The following is a 21,068-nucleotide window of genomic DNA, read 5'->3' on the forward strand; positions in this document are numbered from 1 at the left end:
GGACGACGCAACACAGTGGTAAACTGATTACAAACCAATGGTTTCAAGAGGAAGACATGAAAAATATTGGAGATGCGCATTGCAAGAGCGTAGGCCACAGGATTGACCCATCAGAGTATTCGAAAAGGACCAACATAATGGGGAGCCAGTTTATTGGAAGGCACGTGAAGGTTCAAGTTGCGGGAGGACAGCCAAACCTCACCAACCTTGTAGGAATGTGCGGGCAGATGCCTGCGATCAGCCCGGAACTTTTGGCGCTGCATAGAACAATAAGGCAATCCTGAATCTTTACCCACGTAGAACAGAGTTGCCAGAGATGCTCCTCAAAAGCTGGAATACCCTGAGACATGAATGAATCGGGCAACAACCCATAAATAGCCATGAACGGGGATAACTGGGAGGAAGCATTAATAGCACTATTACGAGCGAACTCTGCCCAAGGTAACAGTTCCGACCAATTATTGTGGTGATCTGAGACATAGCAATGGAGGAACTGTTCCAGAGCTTGATTAGACCATTGCACAGCCCCATTGGATTTAGGGTGATATGCCGAGGAGAATGAAAGCTGGATCCCAATTTGAGCACAAAAGGAACGCCAAAATCTGGAGACAAACTGGCTACCCCAGTCGGAGACTATCTCCTTGGGTAACCCATGTAAACGGAAGACCTCCCGGGCAAGAATTGAAGCAAGTTCCTGAGCGTTTGTCAGCTTCTCAAAGGGAATGCAATGTGACATTTTAGAAAAACGGTCAACCACCATAAGGATAACAGTATTGTCATTGGAAACAGGGAGCTCGACAATGAAGTCCATGGAGAGATGTGTCCAAGGACGCTCACCATTAGCAATAGGTTGAAGAAGACCTACAGGAAGACGTTGAGGAGTCTTATTCTGTGCACAGACTGAGCAGGAGGCAAAATACGCAGCAACATCAGAACGAAGACCTGGCCACCAGAAATGTCGAGTGACAGACCAAATCATTTGGTTCTTGCCCGGGTGACCTGCGGCTTTAGGATAGTGGTAAGTGTGCAATAGTTTAGTTTGAAGATTCTCAGGAACAAATCTCTTATCACTAGGTTTCTCAGGAAGTGCATTGGTTTGTGCAGCCAGGATCTCCTCTCCCAAGGGAGAAGTCAAATTAGTATGTATGGTAGTCAAAATATGGTCAGGTGGTATAACTGGAATAGGTACAGACTCATCCTTGGACATTCTTACTACCATGCAGGTAGGAGACCACATAATTTAACCGAAACAAAAATAGCGCCCACCTGGCCTGTCGAGGCGACAAACATTTAGCTTCAGATAGATAAGTCAAATTCTTGTGGTCAGTAAGAATGAGCACTGGTACGCTAGTACCCTCGAGAAGGTACCTCCATTCCAAAATTATGACCAGTAATTCCCTGTCGCCAATTTCATAATTGCACTCGGCCAGAGACAATTTCTTAGAGAAGAAACTGCACGGATGCAAGGAACCATCAGGCGTAGGACGTTGAGACAAGAGGGCAGCTACTCCAGTCTCAGATGCATCAACCTCAAGAATGAAAGGCAGGACAGTGTTAGGAAGAGTCAGAACTGAAGCGGCAGCAAAGGCACTCTTAAGACTCTCAAATGCCTTATTGGCAGTAGGTGACCAATGGAGTGGATCATTCTACTTACGGGTCATGTCACTGATAGGTTTGACAAAGGAAGAAAAGTTTTTAATAAACTTCCTATAGTAATTGGCAAAGACCAAAAAACGTTGAATAGATGAAGACCAACTGGGCAAGGCCACTGCAGGACTGCAGATAACTTGTCAGGATCCATGGAGAACCCTGCAACGGAGATTACATAACCTAGGAAGGTTACTTGAGTCTGATGGAACTCACATTTCTTGAGTTTACAAAACAGGCTGTTCTCACGTAATCTCTGAAGGACCCGTGTAACATCAGAATGATGAGCCTCAAGAGTGGGTGAGTGTATAAGAATATCATCTAAGTACACAACAACACACTGTTGCAACATATCTCGTAGGACATCATTAATAAATTCCTGGAAAACAGCTGGAGCATTACATAGGCCAAAGGGCATTACAAGATACTCATAATGCCCGCTCCTGGTGTTAAATGCTGTTTTCCATTCGTGACCCTCCTTAATCCTAACAAGATTGTATGCTCCTCTAAAATCAAGTTTAGAAAAGACCATAGCTCCCTTGAGGCGTTCAAAGAGTTCTGTAATGAGCGGAATAGGGTAAGCATTCTTAATGGTAAGACGATTAAGACCCCTATAATCGATGCATGGTCTTAACTCACCACCCTTTTTCTTCACGAAGAAGAAGCCAGTCCCTGCAGGAGAGCAGGATTTGTGGATGAGCCCCCACGACAGAGCATCGGCAACATACTCCTCCATAGCACAATTCTCTGCAACAGACAGAGGGTAAACCCAGCCCAAGGAGGAATAGCTCCGGGTTGCAGGTCTATGGCACAATCGTAAGACCGGTGAGGAGGCAACGTACCGGCACGCACCTTGTCAAAAACGTCTAGGAACTCTCAGTACTCCTCTGGCAATTGAGATACCAAAGAAGTGCACAAGACTTTGACTGGTTTCCGACAGACAAGTGGAAATACATTGCGGGGACCATGACAAAATTTCGGAGCTGCGCCAGTCGAGACTGGGATTGTGCTTTTGGAGCCAGGGATAACCCAGAACAACGGAAAAATGCGGAGAGTTTATCACCTGGGAATGGAAGGTTTCAAAATGGAGAGCCCCAACAGTCATGGATAAAGGAGCGGTTTTGTGACTAACGAGTGCGGGCTGAAGGGGCCTGCCATCAATGGCCTCAATAGCAAGCGGGATGGACAATACAGGAATGGAGTGCTTTTATACAAAAGCAATGTCAATGAAATAGCCTGCAGCACCGGAGTCAACAAGTGCCTGGGTGACTATGGAGGAGTCCACCCAGGAAAGGACAACCTTGACCAAAGGTTTCTCCTTTAGCGGTTCCGGGGATGAGGATAAACCACCCAAGGTCTGCCCCCGACAGGACCTTAGGTGCAAGCGTTTCCCGGCCAGGTAGGAAATGACTTTAAAAGGTGGCCCTGTAACCCATAATAGAGGCAGAGCCCCTCCCTCCTCCTAAAGGCCCTCTCCTCCGTGGAGAGATGCGTGAATCACAACTGCATCGGCTCAGAAGTACCTGGTGACTCGGGACCAGGAGGCATGGGAGGAGAGGGAGGCATGGGTGGGAATGAACATGTAGGAGACAACATAACAGGAGGCTTCCGCAAGTGCTCCTTGAAAGAGGGCCTCTCACTTAGTCTGATGTCAATTAGGATTAAAAAAAGACACCAAGGCAAGAGCTGTGTCAGAGAGTAACGAGATGAGAAATCCCACCTTAGCTCTGTCAGAGGGAAACGCCTGACGTAACATCTCAAAGTAAATGCCCACCTGGTTCAAAAACCCTCTGCACTGAATAGGATCGCCTCCATATCGCTGAGGTAGAGGTGCAGAACCGGACATGCTCCTGGTAGGACTAGGTGTAGCAGCCATAACTTGTGGGACACTCTGGTCCAAATGTGCAGTGCGAGTCAGCAGGGTTTGCAGGGCTAGTGCAAATTGATCCAAGCAGTGATCCTGTTCATCGATTCTGGAAATGATGGTAGGTAAAGGTGGATTATTAGCACCATCAGGATTTATGGCCCTTGCATAATGTCAGGGTGCCAGGAATCAGACTGAGACAAGAAGTGCAAAAATAATCACACCTTTATTAATAAGAAAAAATAAGAAAAAGTCCACAAGTCAAACATCAAGCCAGGAGTCTAAGCCAGAGGTGGTAGTCAGACGAGCCGATTCAGGTGCCAAAGTGAGTAGTAAGACGGGCCTGAATCAGGAACAAGGAGAACAGCAGAGTCAGGAACAAGCCAGGGATCAGCAACCATGAGGGACGTCAGACAGACAGGTAATACACAGGAACTGGAACACAGGAACTAGAAAGCGATGTACACCACTCAGGCCATAAGAGGGCGTGCAGGAAATGAGCAGCATCAGACACTCTGCACCAGATTCAGTAAGAGGTGAGTAAAATGGCTGCCAGCAGCACATGGCAAACAAAGCAGGGAAAAAACCCTGACAGGCTCCTTTTATCTGTATGGAATCAATGGTTAATATCTCCTGAGGGGGATAATTGAACAGTGGGGATTAATCACATAAATGTATTTGATTATGCTGCAACATGTGTGAGATGTTTTTTTGGACTCTGGCCGATGTTGGAATGTACAGCTTTTTACTTTCGTTTTTTGAGCTGCGCAGCTTGAAATACTTGGCGTGCTTTTTTTGCTCTTATAGCAGGGGTGGTCCTGCATTACGCACCATGTGACTGGATGTGGTCACACTTTATTTCCTCTTTCCTGACCGTGCTGGTTACAGGAGAAGAAGCAGTTTCTCTGTTTTGCCTGGGTCATAGGAGGTGGTGAGTGCCCTAGCCATTGGGGGTATAAAGGTAACTTTGTTCTTATTAATCAATAGTCTGCTTTGTAAGCGCAAGCTATGGAGGATTCTGATGCGTTAGAGGGTACTCCCTCTTTACCTAAGTCTAATACTTGTCTATATTGTTAGGAGGCCACTGTATGCCACTATGTTCCACATGCCTTGATAAAGTAATCATGTCAAAGAAGGTTAATATGTTTGATACCACTGAGCCATCCACCTCTGATGAGTCTCCGTCCCGTGAGGTGCGCACCCTACAGTCATCTCCTAATACACATGCAGCTTCCCGTAGCAACCATAATCCTCCATCTGGAGGGGGCCTTTTACCACCAGACTTTAATGCGCAGTTACAAACGGCGGTGTCTGTGGCCTTTAGTGGTTTACCTCACCCTGCTAAGCGCAAGCAAAAGGTCAAATATTGCTATCCTTCCCAGGGGTCATCAACTAGTTTGTTGGATTTATCTGATACAAGATTAACCGATGATGAAGGCATCTCTGATACTTCAGAGGGCGCACGTTCTTGCTCGGAGTCGGCTGCCTCTAAACCTCCAGCTGCAGAGGAACCAGACTTTAGATTTAGGATTGAACATTTACGCTTTCTGTTGAAGAAAGTTTTGGCTATGTTGGAGGTTCCAGAGCCCAAATTGCCTGAGGAACCTTTGATTCCTAAATTAGATAAGGTCTACAAGGACAGGGTTGTACCACAAACTTTCCCGGTTTCTGTAAAGATTGCGAACATTATTAAGAATAAATTGGAAAGGATTGGTTCTTCCTTTTCCCCTTCGTCTTCCTTTATGAAATTGTTCCCGGTCCCGGACTCTAAATTGGAGTTGTGGGATTCCATCCCCAAGGTGGATCGCGCTATCTCCACGCTTGCTAAACGTACTACTATCCCGCTTGAGGATAGTTCATCGTTCAAAGAGCCCATGGATAGGAAGATAGAAACAGTTGGCCAGATTACAAGTTTTGTGTTATGAGCGGCTCGGTAATAACTTGCAAGTTATTTCCACTGCTCACCTTTAATAGCGCTGCTATTACAGGTTTTCCAAAAACCTGCGTTAGTGGGCAATATGGCAGCGTTGAGCTCCATACCGCACACAAATACCAGCGCTGCTTTGAGCTGGTTTTACGTGCTCGTGCACGATTTCCCCATAGACATTAATGGGGAGAGCCGGCTGAAATTAAAGCCTAACACCTGCAATAAAGGAGCGTTAAGCTCCGTAACGCAGCCCCATTGATTCCTATGGGGAAAGAAAATGTATGTTTAAACCTAACACCCTAACATAAACCCCGAGTCTAAACACCCCTAATCTGCTGCCCCTGACATCGCCGACACCTACATTACACTTATTAACCCCCAATCTGCCGCCCCTGACATCGCCGCTACCTACATTACACTTATTAACCCCTAATCTGCTGCCCCCAATGTCGTCGCCACCTACATAAATTTACTAACCCCTAATCTGCTGCCCCAATGTTGTCACCACTTACATAAATTTAGTAACAAATAATCTGCTGCCCCCAATGTCATCGTAACCTACATAAATTTATTAACCCCTAATCTGCTGCCCCCAATGTCATCGCCACCACTATACTAAAGTTATTAACCCCTAAACCTCTGGCCTCCCACATCACTAACACTAAATAAATATATTAACCCCTAAACCTAACCCTAAGTCTAACCCTAACCCTAACACCCACTAACTTCATAATTAAAATAAATCAAAATAAAACTTACTATTATTACCTAAATAATTCCTATTTAAGACTAAATACTTACCTATAAAATAAACCCTAAGCTAGCTACAATATAACTAATAGTTACATTGTATCTATCTTAGGTTTTATTCTTATTTCACAGCTAAGTTTGTATTTATTTTAACTAGGTAGACTAGTTAGTAAATAGTTATTAACTATTTACTAACTATCTAGTTAAAATAAATACAAATTTACCTGTAAAATAAAACCTAACCTAAGTTATACTAACACCTAACATTACACTAAAATTAAATAAACTACATTAATTAAATACAATTAACTAAATTACAAAAAAATAAAAAATAAATTACACAAAATAAAAAAGAAATTATCAAATATTTAAACTAATAACACCTAATCTAAAAGCCCTATCTAAATAAACCCCCCCCAAAAAAATAAAAAAAACCCTAGCCTACATTAAACTGCCAATGGCCCTTAAAAGGGCCTTTTGTGGGGAATTGCCCCAAAGAAATCAGCTCTTTTACCTGTAAAAAAAAATACAAACAACCCCCAACAGTAAAACCCACCACCCACACAACCAACCCCCCCAAAAAAAACCTACCTAAAAAACCTAAGCTCCCCATTGCCCTGAAAAGGGCATTTGGATGGGCATTGCCCTTAAAAGGGCATTTAGCTCTTTTTCTGTGCCCAAAGTCCCTAATCTAAAAATAAAACCCACCCAATAAACCATTAAAAAAAAACGAAGACCGGACATCCATCCTCATCCAGCCGGGAGAAGTCTTCATCCAAGCGGGCAGAAGTCCTCAATGAAGCTGGGAGAAGTCTTCATCCAAGTGTCAAGAAGTCGTCCTGAAGGTGGGCAAAAGTCTTCATCCAGACGGCATCTTCTATCTTCATCCTTCCGACGCGGATCGACTCCATCTTCAAGACATCCGGCGTGGAGCATCCTCTTCTTTCGCTGGCTATTCAAGAATGAAGTTTCTTTTAGTTTCTTTTAAATGACGTCATCCAAGATGGCGTCCCTTGAATTCCGATTGGCTGATAAAATTCTATCATCCAATCGGAATTAAAGGGTAAAAAATCCTATTGGCTGATTGGAAGATCCAATAGAATGCGAGCTCAATCCAATTGGCTGATTGCATCAGCCAATAGGATTTTTTACCCTTTAATTCCGATTGGCTGATAGAATTCTATCAGCAAATCGGAATTCAAGGGAAGCCATCTTGGATGACGTCATTTACAGGAAACTTCATTCTTGAATAGCCAGCAAAAGAAGAGGATGCTCCGCGCCGGATATCTTGAAAATGGAGCCACTCCGCGTCGGAAGGATGAAGATAGAAGATGCAGTCTGGATGAAGACTTCTGCCCACCTTTAGGACGACTTCTTGCCGCTTGGATAAAGACTTCTCCCGGCTTCGTTGAGGAATTCTGCCCGCTTGGATGAAGATTTCTCCCGGCTGGATGAGGATGGATGTCCGGTCTTCAAAAACTGTAAGTGGATCTTCGGAGTTAGTGTTAGGTTTTTATTTTTAGATTAGGGACTTTGGGCACAGAAAAAGAGCTAAATGCCCTTTAAAGGGCAATGCCCATCCAAATGCCCTTTTCAGGGCAATGGGGAGCTTAAGTTTTTTAGGTAGTTTTTTTTTGGGGGGGTTGGTTGTGTGGGTGGTGGGTTGTTTGTATTTTTTTTCAGGTAAAAGAGCTGATTTCTTTGGGGCAATGCCATGCAAAAGGCCCTTTTAAGGGCCATTGGCAGTTTAGTATAGGTTAGGTTTTTTTTATTTTGGGGGGGCTTTTTTATTTTTATAGGGCTATTAGATTAGGTGTAATTAGTTTAAATATTTGATCATTTCTTTTTTATTTTGTGTAATTTAGTGTTTATTATTTTTTGTAATTTAGATAAATGTATTTTGTTAATTTAATTTATTTAATTTTAGTGTAATGTTAGGTTTTAGTGTAAGACAGGTAAGGTTTTATTTTACAGGTAACTTTGTATTTATTTTAACTAGGTAGCTAGTAAATAGTTAGTATACTATATATTGTAGCTAGTTTAGGGTTTATTTTACAGGTAAGTATTTAGTCTTAAATAGGAATTATTTAGGTAATAATAGTAATTTGCATTTAGATTTATTTAAATAATATTAAAGTTAGGGGTGTTAGGGTTAGGATTAGACTTAGGGTTAGATTTAGGGGTTAATATATTTATTTAGTGTTAGTGATGTGGGAGGCCAGATGTTTAGGGGTTAATAACTTTAGTATAGTGGTGGCGACATTGGGGGCAGCAGATTTGGGATTAATAACAGTAATGTAGGTTGAGGCGATGTTAGGGACAGCAGATTAGGGGTTAATAAGTGTATGTAAGTGGCGACGACATTGGGGGCAGGGGTTAATAATATTTAAATAGTCTTTACAATGCGGGAGTGCGGGGGTTTAGGGGTTAATATGTTTATTATAGTGGCGACGAGGCCTGGTGCAGCAGATTAGGGGTTAATAAGTTTATTTTAGTGTTTGCAATGCGGGAGGGCCTCGGTTTATGGGTTAATAGCTAGTTTATGGGTGTTAGTATACTTTGTAACACTTTAGTTATGAGTTTTATAGTACAGCTTTGTAACGTAAAAAACCCATAACTACTGACTTTTAGTTTACGGTACGGATCTTGTAGTTATGGGCTGTACCGCTCACTTTTTGGCCGGACAGGCAAACTCATAATACCGGCGCTATGGGAGTCCCATTGAAAAAGGACTTTTTAAAAAGTGTGGTAGTTTTGTTGCGTGACGGCCAAAAAAGTGTGCGGTACAGCTGTACCTACAAGACTCGTAATAGCAGCGGTAGTAAAAAAAGCAGCGTTATGAGGCTTTTTCACTCATAAGGCAAAACTCGTAATCTAGCCGTCTATTAAGAAAGATGTTTCAACATACGGGATATTTGCTTCAACCGGCAGCGGCTGTTGCTACTGTTGCTGGAGCGGCTACCTATTGGTGCGACTCCTTATCTGAGTTGATCGCGGTGGAGGGTCCCCTCGACGTGATCCAGGAAAGAATTAAGACCTTAAGGGTTGCTAATTCTTTTATTTGTGATGCAAATATGCAAATTATTCGCCTGAATGCTAAGGCTTCAGGTTTTTCTGTTAAAGTCCGTAGGGCACTCTGGCTGAAGTCCTGTTCTGCGGATATGACTTCTAAGTCCAGACTTCTTTCCATCCCCTTTAAGGGAAAGATTTTATTTGGTTCAGTCCTGGACTCAATTATCTCCATGGTTACTGGAGGCAAAGGTGCCTTTTTACCGCAAGATAAGAGGAGCAAGCCTAAGGGACAAGGTCCTAATTTTCATTCCTTTCGTTCTGATAAATCCCAACATCAGCAGCCCTCTGCAAAGCCTGAGCAATCCAAGATTACTTGGAAGCCTGCTCAGTCCTGGAATTAATTCCAAGCAGAGCAAGAAGCCCGCAGAGACAAAGTCGGCATAAAGGGGCAGCCCCCGATCTGGTTCTGGATCAAATAGGGTGCAGACTGTCGCTCTTTTCAGATGCTTGGTTTGGGGATGTGCAGGACCCGTGTGTCCTGGAGGTCATCGCTCAGGGATACAAGATAGGTTTCAAATCTCATCCACCCAGGGGCAGATTCCTCCTATCAAACCTGTCTTCCAGGCCAGAAAAGAGAGAAGCCTTTCTGGGGTGCATGAGGGATCTATCCTCCCTAGGAGTAATTGTCCCGGTACCTTTCACAGAAAGAGGTTTGGGATACTATTCAAACCTTTTTGTGGTCCCAAAGAAGAAGGGAACTTTCCACCCAATTCTGGACCTAAAGTGCTTAAATAAATTCCTATCTGTATCCTCGTTCAAGATGGAGACGATAAGGTCCATCCTTCCCCTAGTTCAGGAAGCACAGTTCATGATCATTATAGATCTGAAGAATGCTTACCTTCACGTTTCAATCCACAAGGAACACTTCAAGTTCCTAAAGTTTGCGTTCCTGGATCAGCACTTCCAGTTTATTGTACTTCTGTTTGGTCTAGCTACTGCTCCAAGAGTTTTTACGAAGGTTCTAGGGGCTCTGCTTGCAGTTGCCAGAACCAGACGTATAGCAGTTGCTCCATAATTGGACGATATTCTGGTTCAAGCACCATCTTGTCGTCTGGCAGAAGACCATTCGAAATCTCTTCTGTTTCTTCTTCAATCTCATGGATAGAAGATAAACTTAGAAAAGAGTTCTCTTATTCCAAGTACCAGGGTGACATTCCTGGGTACTATAATAGACTCCATATCCATGAGGATATTCCTTACAGACAGAGACGTTACAAGCTAACTTCCGCTTGTCTTGCCCTCCAGACCTCCTTAAGGCCCTCTGTGGCTTGGTGTATGGAGGTGATTGGTCTCATGGTGTCCAGCATGGACATCATTCCTTTTGCCAGATTCCATCTCAAACCACTACAGCTGTGCATGCTGAGACAGTGGAACTGCTATCATTCGGATCTGTCTCAGAGAATCGCTGTCCTGGTGGCTCTGTCCAGATCACCTGTCCCAAGGGACATATCCTTCTTGAGACCATCCTGGGAGATTCTGACTACGAACGCAAGTCTATCAGGATGGGGAGCTGTTTGGGGTGCCAGGAAGACACAGGGCCTGTGGACTCGAGAGGAATCCTTCTTCCTGATCAACATTCTGGGACTTTGGGCAATCTTCAATGCTCTAAAGGCTTGGCCTCTTCTGGGTTCGTCTCAGTGTATCAGATTCCAATCAGACAACATAACCTAGGTAGCTTACATCAACCATCAGGAGGGAACGAGAAGCTCCCTAGCAATGAGGGAAGTATCTCGGATTCTGGAGTGGGCGGAGGCCCACAACTGCTCACTGTCAGCGATCCACATTCCGGGTGTGGACAACTGGGAAGTGGATTTCCTCAGCAGACAATCCTTTCATCCGGGGGAATGGTCTCTCCATCCCGAGGTGTTTGCAGAGATTTGCTACAAATTGGGGACGCTGGAGATAAATCTCATGCCGTCCCGTCTCAATTCCAAGCTACCCAGATATGGGGCGAGGTCCAGGGATCCTAAAGCAGAGCTAATAGATGCATTAGCAGTGCCTTGGAGGTTCAGTCTGATTTATATTTTCCTGCCGTTATCACTTCTTCCTCGTGTAGTGGCCCGCATCAAGCAGGAGCAGGCATCAGTGATACTAATTGCTCCATCGTGGCCCCGAAGGATGTGGTTTGCGGACCTGGTGAGGATATCCTCATCTCCTCCGTGGAAGTTACCTTGTCGCAGGGATCTGCTGGAACAGGGTCATTTTGTTTATCAAAATCTAGATTCTCTGAGGCTGACTGCATGAATATTGAACGCTTAGTCCTAGCCAAGAGAGGTTTCTCTGAGAGGATTATTGATACTCTCATTCAGGCTCGTAAGCCTGTTACTCGTCGCATCTATTATAAGGTGTGGAGAGCTTACTTATTCTGGTGTGAAGAACGTGGTTTAACCTGGCATAAGGTTAAGGCTGCCAGGATACTTTATTTTCTCCAGGAAAGTCTGGTGAAGGGCTTTTCTGCCAGTTCCATGAGGGTACATATTTCTGCCCTATCTGTTTTGCTGCACAAGAGGCTGGCAGAGCTCCCTGACGTGCAATCTTTCATTAAAGCTCTGATTAGGATCAGACATGTGTTTAGAGCTAATGCTCCACCTTGGAGTTTGAATCTTGTTCTTAAGGTTTTGCAACGGGCTCCGTTTGAGCCTATGCATTCGGTTGATATCAAATTGTTGTCCTGGAAGGTTCTTTTTCTTTCTTTATTTAATAGTTTCACAAAATAAACATTTAACAATAGTTTGCCAACAGCAGGTTATAATCTCTAAAGAGGGTCTAAAGTCAGGGTATACCAATTATTCTTTGGATCCTGTATTAAAAAAAAAGAAAAAAAGACAACTTCATTATTACTCTTGCCAATCCGGAAGGTTCTTTTTCTACTGGCTATTGCGTCGGCACGCAGAGTTTCTTAAATAGCTGCCTTGCAATGTGAGCCTCCTTATCTGGTGATCCACACTGAAAAGGCTGTCCGACGTACCTGCTTGGGTTTTCTTCCTAAGGTTGTGTCTGATCGCAACATCAATCAGGAGATTGTGGTTCCTTCCTTGTGTCCTAATCCTTCTTTGAAGGAATGTTTACTTCATAATTTGGATGTGGTTCGAGCTTTTAAGTTTTATCTTCAAGCTACTAAGGATTTTAGACAAACTTCTTCCTTGTTTGTTATCTACTCTGGGAAGAGTAAGGGTCTGAAGGCTTCTTCGACTTCCTTCTCTTTTTGGTTGAGGAGTGTTATACGCTTAGCTTATGGGTCAGCAGGACTTAGACCTCCTCAGAGGATTACGGCTCATTCCACTACAGCGGTGGCTTTCTCTTGGGCCTTTAAGAACGAGGCCTCTATGGATCAGATATGTAAGGCGGCTACCTGGTCCTCCTTACATACTTTTTCTAAATTTTACAAGTTTGACGTTTTTGCTTCGGCCAAAGCAGCTTTTGGGAGAAGGGTTTTGCAGGCTGTGGTGCCCTCAGATTAGGTCCACCTCTCTTTCACCCCTCCTGTTATCATTCAGTGTCCTCTAGAGCTTGGGTATAGTTTTCCAAACAGTAAGGGTATGATGCTGTGCACTCTACTCATATTAAGAAGGAAAACATAAATTATGCTTACCTGATAATTTCATTTCTTTCTGTATGAGGAGAATCCACGGCCCCCGCCCATATACTCCGATGGGCGGACCAAAATTAGGTTTTCTCTTCTGGCACCATTTATACCCTGATATTTCTCCTACTGTTCCTTGTTCCCTTGGCAGAATGACTGGGATATGAGGGATGTAGGGGGAGTATTTAAGCCTTTGGCTGGGGTGTCTTTGCCTCCTCCTGGTGGCTAGGTTCAGTATTTCCCAACAGTAAGGAATGATGCTGTGGACTCTTCTCACACAGAAGGAAATTAAATTATCAGGTAAGCATAATTTATGTTTTTTATTTAACTCCATTTATATATGTATGAGAGAGAGTTATATTGTTATTTGATTTAACTGTAGAGCCTTTTTTTGTTATATTAAAGGAGCATACAAGTGGAAGAATTACTTGGTTTATTGTAATAGAATATATTTAACTAAGTGCATGTAATCTTTCATTATGTGTTTAACCTATGAGAAAGGGTTAATCATATACACCATGATAATTATTTATTGTGTAAAACATAAATGTGTTTTCTCCATATCAACAATTAAATAATTTTAAACCATTATGGGCTAGATTACCACAAAAAGCAATATCGCAACCATGCTAACTTGCAAGTGCTTTACAAGTTGAAAGTAAATGGGTGCACTTGAGTTCAAACAAAATTTGTGCTTGTCGGGTTAGCCCGAGTGAAGACCTTAGGGCCGATTTATGAAGATACGGGCGGACATCGATAAATGCTGACAGCATATGCTGTCGGCATTTATCATTGCACAAGCATTTTGTGTGAAATGCTTGTGCAATGTTGCCCTCTGCAGATTTGTGGCCAATCAGCCACTAGCAGGGGGTGTCAATCATCCCGATCGTATCCGATCGGGATGATTGACACCCCCTGCTAGTTTAACTTATGTTTCCGGCGACCCTGAAAGCTTACACGGAAACAGATGCATTCGCAGCTACAAAAATCAGCCCCCTTGTGTAAAGTGTAAGGGTTAAAAAAATGTGCACCAAACAAAACATAAATACATTGTAATAATAACGTGTTATACTCATATATACAGTTTCTGATTAAATTTATATATATATTAATAAAAAAATGTTAATATATATGGTATATAATAAGGTGTTTGACTGGAAAGGGCTATAATGTGTGTGTGTGTGTGTGTGTGTGTGTGTATATATATATATATATATATATATATATATATATATATATAGTATGTCTAAATATGTATATGGTTGTGTATATATATATATATATATATATATATAAATATATACTGTATATACTGTGTATATATATATATATATATATACATATGTATTTATGTGTTTATATATGTATATGTATATAAACACATATCTACACATGTATACACATATATACACATATATATAGATATTCACTTGGGGCCCTTTCCATAATTATTCATTATTTTTTTTATATTTTATTAATGTGTTTAACTATGTATTTATTGCAAATATCTTACATTCCAAATGTTTTTCAATTAGAATAAATGTTCTTAGTATTTTTAAATATATATACAGGGAGTGCAGAATTATTAGGCAAGTTGTATTTTTGAGGATTAATTTTATTATTGAACAACAACCATGTTCTCAATGAACCAAAAAAACTCATTAATATCAAAGCTGAATATTTTTGGAAGTAGTTTTTAGTTTGTTTTTAGTTTTAGCTATTTTAGGGGGATATCTGTGTGTGCAGGTGACTATTACTGTCCATAATTATTAGGCAACTTAACAAAAAACAAATATATACCCATTTCAATTATTTATTTTTACCAGTGAAACCAATATAACATCTCAACATTCACAAATATACATTTCTGACATTCAAAAACAAAACAAAAACAAATCAGTGACCAATATAGCCACCTTTCTTTGCAAGGACACTCAAAAGCCTGCCATCCATGGATTCTGTCAGTGTTTTGATCTGTTCACCATCAACATTGCGTGCAGCAGCAACCACAGCCTCCCAGACACTGTTCAGAGAGGTGTACTGTTTTCCCTCCTTGTAAATCTCACATTTGATGATGGACCACAGGTTCTCAATGGGGTTCAGATCAGGTGAACAAGGAGGCCATGTCATTAGATTTTCTTCTTTTATACCCTTTCTTGCCAGCCACGCTGTGGAGTACTTGGACGCGTGTGATGGAGCATTGTCCTGCATGAAAATCATGTTTTTCTTGAAGGATGCAGACTTCTTCCTGTAAAACTGCTTGAAGAAGGTGTCTTCCAGAAACTGGCAGTAGGACTGGGAGTTGAGCTTGACTCCATCCTCAACCCGAAAAGGCCCCACAAGCTCATCTTTGATGATACCAGCCCAAACCAGTACTCCACCTCCACCTTGCTGGCGTCTGAGTCGGACTGGAGCTCTCTGCCCTTTACCAATCCAGCCACGGGCCCATCCATCTGGCCCATCAAGACTCACTCTCATTTCATCAGTCCATAAAACCTTAGAAAAATCAGTCTTGAGATATTTCTTGGCCCAGTCTTGACGTTTCAGCTTGTGTGTCTTGTTCAGTGGTGGTCGTCTTTCAGCCTTTCTTACCTTGGCCATGTCTCTGAGTATTGCACACCTTTTGCTTTTGGGCACTCCAGTGATGTTGCAGCTCTGAAATATGGCCAAACTGGTGGCAAGTGGCATCTTGGCAGCTGCACGCTTGACTTTTCTCAGTTCATGGGAGTTATTTTGCACCTTGGTTTTTCCACACGCTTCTTGCGACCCTGTTGACTATTTTGAATGAAACGCTTGATTGTTCGATGATCACGCTTCAGAAGCTTTGCAATTTTAAGAGTGCTGCATCCCTCTGCAAGATATCTCACTATTTTTGACTTTTCTGAGCCTGTCAAGTCTTTCTTTTGACCCATTTTGCCAAAGGAAAGGAAGTTGCCTAATAATTATGCACACCTGATATAGGGTGTTGATGTCATTAGACCACACCCCTTCTCATTACAGAGATGCACATCACCTAATATGCTTAATTGGTAGTAGGCTTTCGAGCCTATACAGCTTGGAGTAAGACAACATGCATAAAGAGGATGATGTGGTCAAAATACTCATTTGCCTAATAATTCTGCACTCCCTGTATGTATATATATATATATATATATATATGTGTAAATATCTATAAGATATATATAGAAATATATATATATATATATATATATATATATTATATTTGTGTGCAATATTTTTTGATGTGTTTTATGCAACCATGTACTTTCCCGAAACAGTTAACCAGAGCTCTGAAGTTGCGGTAATCATTCTAGCGTAAATCGCGAATGCACTTAAATGATTGTTTTTACTTTCAACTTGTAATAAGAGAGGTAAGCCCGAAGAGTGCAAAAACACGCAATAAACCCCTTATCGCTCGTGAGCAAACATTTGCACTCCACTCGTAATCTGGCCTAATATCTGTTATCTTTATAATAAAATAGGTAGGAGTTTAATTTTAATCTTAGAAACAATATTAAAATCTAAATTCTATTCTTATTTAAAATTTTCAAGATGTACTGATATGAGGCAAAAATACTGTATAAATAACAAATACAAATAACAGAACTACCCGATGACTACAAATTTAAAAGCAATAAATATCTTTCACTGGATCAGCTCCATATGATACTGACGTAGGTGATGAGTCTGAGCTATCTATAGAAAACAATTTACCAATGTGAATTGTTTGGTGTTCAGGATTATTTTGCTGCCTTTTTTCAAGCCCGTTATTTTAATATTGTTCTGGGATTTTAACACATTAAAGTGATTCAAAAGGTATATATGTGGTTTAGAAACCATTATCAGTAAAAATGCATTAAAGCAAACTATTTATCTAACACATACTATTTTTTGGTATGAAAATGTATGCAGTGAGAAAGGTACAAATAATTACAGATCAAATATATTTTATAAAATATCAATATTTATATAGCTGGCAAAACAATTCCAAAAATATTGGACAGGTTCATAGCTATTTATTATTATTTTTATTATGATGATGAGGATTATTTTTAATAAATTATGCAAATTATATTTAAAATAACAAGTTTATATTTTTCTCACCTTTCTTGTCACACATTTATATGTTCTGTTTACAATATTTGAGCTTAACAATTAACCATGCTTTACATTTTGAATAGTTCAACAACAAAATAACGACTTTCAAAATATATTCCACCCATAGGCAGGGGACTGCTCACACACATCATCATATGATTAATTCTCCTTCCCTCTCTATCTCAAAGATAACAGTTAAAGGGACATGAAACACAATTTTTTTCTTTCATGATTTAGAAAGAAAATGCAATTTTAAACATCTTTCTAATTTTCTTCTATTATCTAATTTGTTTTATTCTCTTGATATTCTTTGCTGAAAAGCATATCTAGATATGCTCAGTAGCTGCTGATTGGTTGCTGCACATAGAAGCCTCATGTGATTGGCTCACCCATGTGCATTGCTTTTTCTTCAACTAAGGGTATCTAAAAAATGAAGCAAAATAAATAATAGAAGTAAATTGTAATGTTGTTTAACTTTGTATTCTCTATCTGAATCATGAAAGAAAGATTTTGGGTTTAGTGGCCTTTTAAAGATGTGTGCCAGATTTTGAGTGAATCGCTATTTAGCCCTTTCACTAGAGCGCTAATTGCGCTAGAAGTAAACTTTTTGCATGTGTCGGGTTGGGCTCATATTATGAGTCGAAAGTAAAAAATTATCGCTCAAACCCAACGCATGCAAAAAGCTTGACTGGCAGAGAAGACGCAGAAGGGTCCCAAGTGTGTTCTTGCCTAGTTGTGACCTGGAAGCTCTTACAGACAAAGAGAGAGTACAGAGATCTTGTTTTACCTATACATTAATACTGGTCCTATATCATCAAATATGTAATGATTCAGGACCTGCAACCTCTAGAGCACGTGCCATTCTTGATATGGAAAATGCTGTCTGTGTTGCTCTTCATGGCCACTGGATCTTTTCAATCCATATCCAGTGTGGTAGTTGGGCTGAGTCAAAATACATTGGCAAGACAATTAAATACAGTCCTAGATGCCATGTATGTTATATTCAAGTGTCATATATATCTCCCAGACACAGCAGAGGAATGTTGGATAAAAAGGCCATAATGCAGTTTTCCTTGTATAGTAATATTACAATTGTAATATAGAAAATAGAATGATTATAAAACCACAGACAGTTCTTATTTTATATAACTCATTGCATGCTAGTATTACTTTCCCACAAGACTGCTTCCTTTTATGGGGGTGGGGGTTGCATGATTAAAATAACATGCCTAGGGGGGGCGGGGTTAACCGCCTAGCTGAGGAGACGCACTTACCAAGAGCTCCTAGCATACTCCTTTAATAACAATAATTAAACAATTCTTATGCAGCCCTATATTGACCCCTTAACACCAGTAACACTCCTAAGAAGCAGAGGAACAATTGCTGCACAAGGATTCCTCTCTAAAGGTAATCAGCAGTAAGGGAGGACCCGGGAGCCGCAAGCACCATATCACCACTGAGCCGCTTCAACCCTCGGCTAACACTCGGACTCCAATACCTCAACACTCTTAACTGAGTACCTAAAGGCAACATCTGTGCTGCTCTCCGGAGGGTCGGGGCTCCGCTCCGGAGCAGCGCACAGACATTAGACAACAGCCAAGATCTGCTCAGACCCGCGCTAGCAAGCGCCACATAAGGTAACGGACACTCTGACCCACCACTGCGTACAATATAACAGAAGATCCCCAAGACCCACCAATTGCCCATAATTAGGGACTTCAGATACTCTTACCAGCGGCCTGTGGGGACTGGTGACATTGCCTGGCGTCTCTTTCTCCTTCCACTCTCTTTTGGCGCGAACATCCGCCATTTTCAGGCCCTGCCATATAGACACTGCAGGCCCCTCCGCACTACCTGATCGGAGGTTTTAACCTCACCGGACCTCTACACAGCCAGTAAACAAGTGACTCTCCCCCAGATTGCCCCCCTGCTCATGTGAGACCTACATAGTGCCCCAAACACCTACCTAATACATGTAGCCAGCACAGCTCTCTAAAATCTAAGGGGGCTGGAAAAGCAAGAGAGGAGCTGGGAGTGAGAGAGGGAAAGAAAACAATTAAAACAGAGAGAAAAAGGCACATAAAGGGGAAGAAACAAGTGAGGAGGGGATAGGGGTAAAGGGGGGAAATTTTTTTTTCTTTCAACAAGTAGATACTTTTGAAGGAGGGAGGAAAAGGAAAATTTGACTTTCATTATCAGAAACTTCAGCCCCTAAGTACAACCAAGCAGAAGCAGAGCCAGTGAAGTACAATAGAGTACATTAAAGCACCATCCCTTACATTTCCTTTTTGTTTTGTTTTTGTTGCTTCCTCCTGTTTCTGAGAAGAGTGGAGAGAGAGGGTAGGAGAAAGGCACGAGGAGTCACAAAGTGCAGTGCATACAGAATAAGACTGCTGTATTCCCATCAATCCCTGAGATAGTAGCCTCAGGAGAGCAAAAGCACTTTGATCACTTAATCAGACTGAAAGCATACACATAATATAAAGTGCACAGGATAGAAGAAGAAAGCAGAGAGTGCTCTCTTGCCCAAAAAATTACCTGACGGGAACCAACACCCCACTGAGTCAAGACACCCTCCCCTCCTTTCCCACTGAACTATGTCACAGGCCCAAAGAAGAAAATCAAAAGGTCCCTCAGGTCCAAAAAGAACAATGAAAGAGCATTTCCAGCAATCCCGTAGAGAGCAGGAGCACTGCTCGGAAGATGACCTCTCTGATTCAACCTGCCATTCAGAGCCAAGTGATGGGAGGGATTCTTCAACCACCTCACAACCCGCAAGCTTGGCAGACATTGCCAACGCTAATAACAACATGATGATTCAGATAAAAACCATGTTGACCTCACATCATGTATCCATATGCAAGAGGTTTGATAAATCATGCTCTGACTTGAAAAGAGATATTGCCGCAATTGGTGAACGCACCGACTCTTTGGAGCGCAAACAAGAGGACCTCTCAGTCGATCATACCAACCTTATTTCTTACTCGGAAGTCTTGGCGGGCCAAATTTCTGTGTTAGAGTCCAAACTCGCAGACCTAGAAGACCGTTCCAGGCGCAACAATGTTCGCCTCAGGGGCATCCCTGAAAGTGTTCTCCCCAAGGACTTACAAACCTACTTGCAAGAAGTTTTTACAGCTGTACTAGGGCCTTTGAAAGATCCTGAATCCCTCATTGATAGAGCCCACAGTGCTGTTAGACCGAGAGCCATCTCTAATGACAAGCCGAGAGATGTGGTGGTGAGACTCCATTATTTCACATTTAGAGAAAAATTCCTTAGAGCAGTTAACTCAGGCTCACTGACCCCCACGAAGTTCAACACGCTACAAATCTTCCCTGATCTCTCACCTCACACCCTCCAGCAAAGCAAAGCATACCGGGACTTTACTAGAATCCTTAGGAGTAAGGACATTAAGTACAGGTGGGGCTTTCCGGTACGTCTACTTGTAACCAAAGATGATCTGCAACACATTATCACTACCCCGGAACAAGCCAGAAACCTTCTCTCGAAATGGGATCTTCTGCCAGATAGAACTCCAACCTCTTCTTCTAAAACATCTTCTGGAGATTTGAGAGCGGAGGCCCCGCCGTGGAATCAGCTTCCCCCAAGGGTCTCCAAGATGGCTCCTCAGCGGTCCCTATCCAAGGAGCCCCCATCACTAGATTCAAATTCTACCATGTAATAGACTGACTCACCTTGGAGTTGGGACTACTACTCTTTGGTCCTTTGCGGCTGGGAAGCTCTTATTTTAACCCTCCCAATGTTTTCTCTTTGGAACATTTATCAACCAAAGCTTCAAATGAAGGCAGACCATAATCTACCTGCTTCAGAGGAGGGACATAAGTGAATATAATGTTATTATAAGTACTATGTCTATATTTAGCCTACCATTATCTCAGGGGTATATCCCCAGCAAGATCCCATCTCTTAAAAATAGACCCAAGACTGAGATTTGATCTTTTACTTTCCCCATTTAGAAGGTTAATTTTCATATTTGAAGTGCAGTCATGCTAGGTCCTCTAAAAGTTCTATATGTTCTCTTAACAATTCTAGTATAGCTGAATTATAGTCAATTTTCAAACAGTTAGATGATGTTGTTTTTCTACATTTAATATTTTAATTGTCAGCC

At 41.8% G+C, this 21,068-nt stretch overlaps 1 protein-coding gene across 1 annotated transcript in view; it reads left to right on the plus strand.

Moving 5' to 3' along the window:
* Window positions 1–21,068, plus strand: part of DNAJC5B (DnaJ heat shock protein family (Hsp40) member C5 beta) — a 187,063-nt gene that overhangs the window by 139,671 nt on the left and 26,324 nt on the right. The gene's annotated exons all lie outside the window — the stretch shown is intronic.

Source organism: Bombina bombina, chromosome 5, assembly GCF_027579735.1.
Source record: "Bombina bombina isolate aBomBom1 chromosome 5, aBomBom1.pri, whole genome shotgun sequence".
Lineage (NCBI taxonomy): Eukaryota > Metazoa > Chordata > Amphibia > Anura > Bombinatoridae > Bombina > Bombina bombina.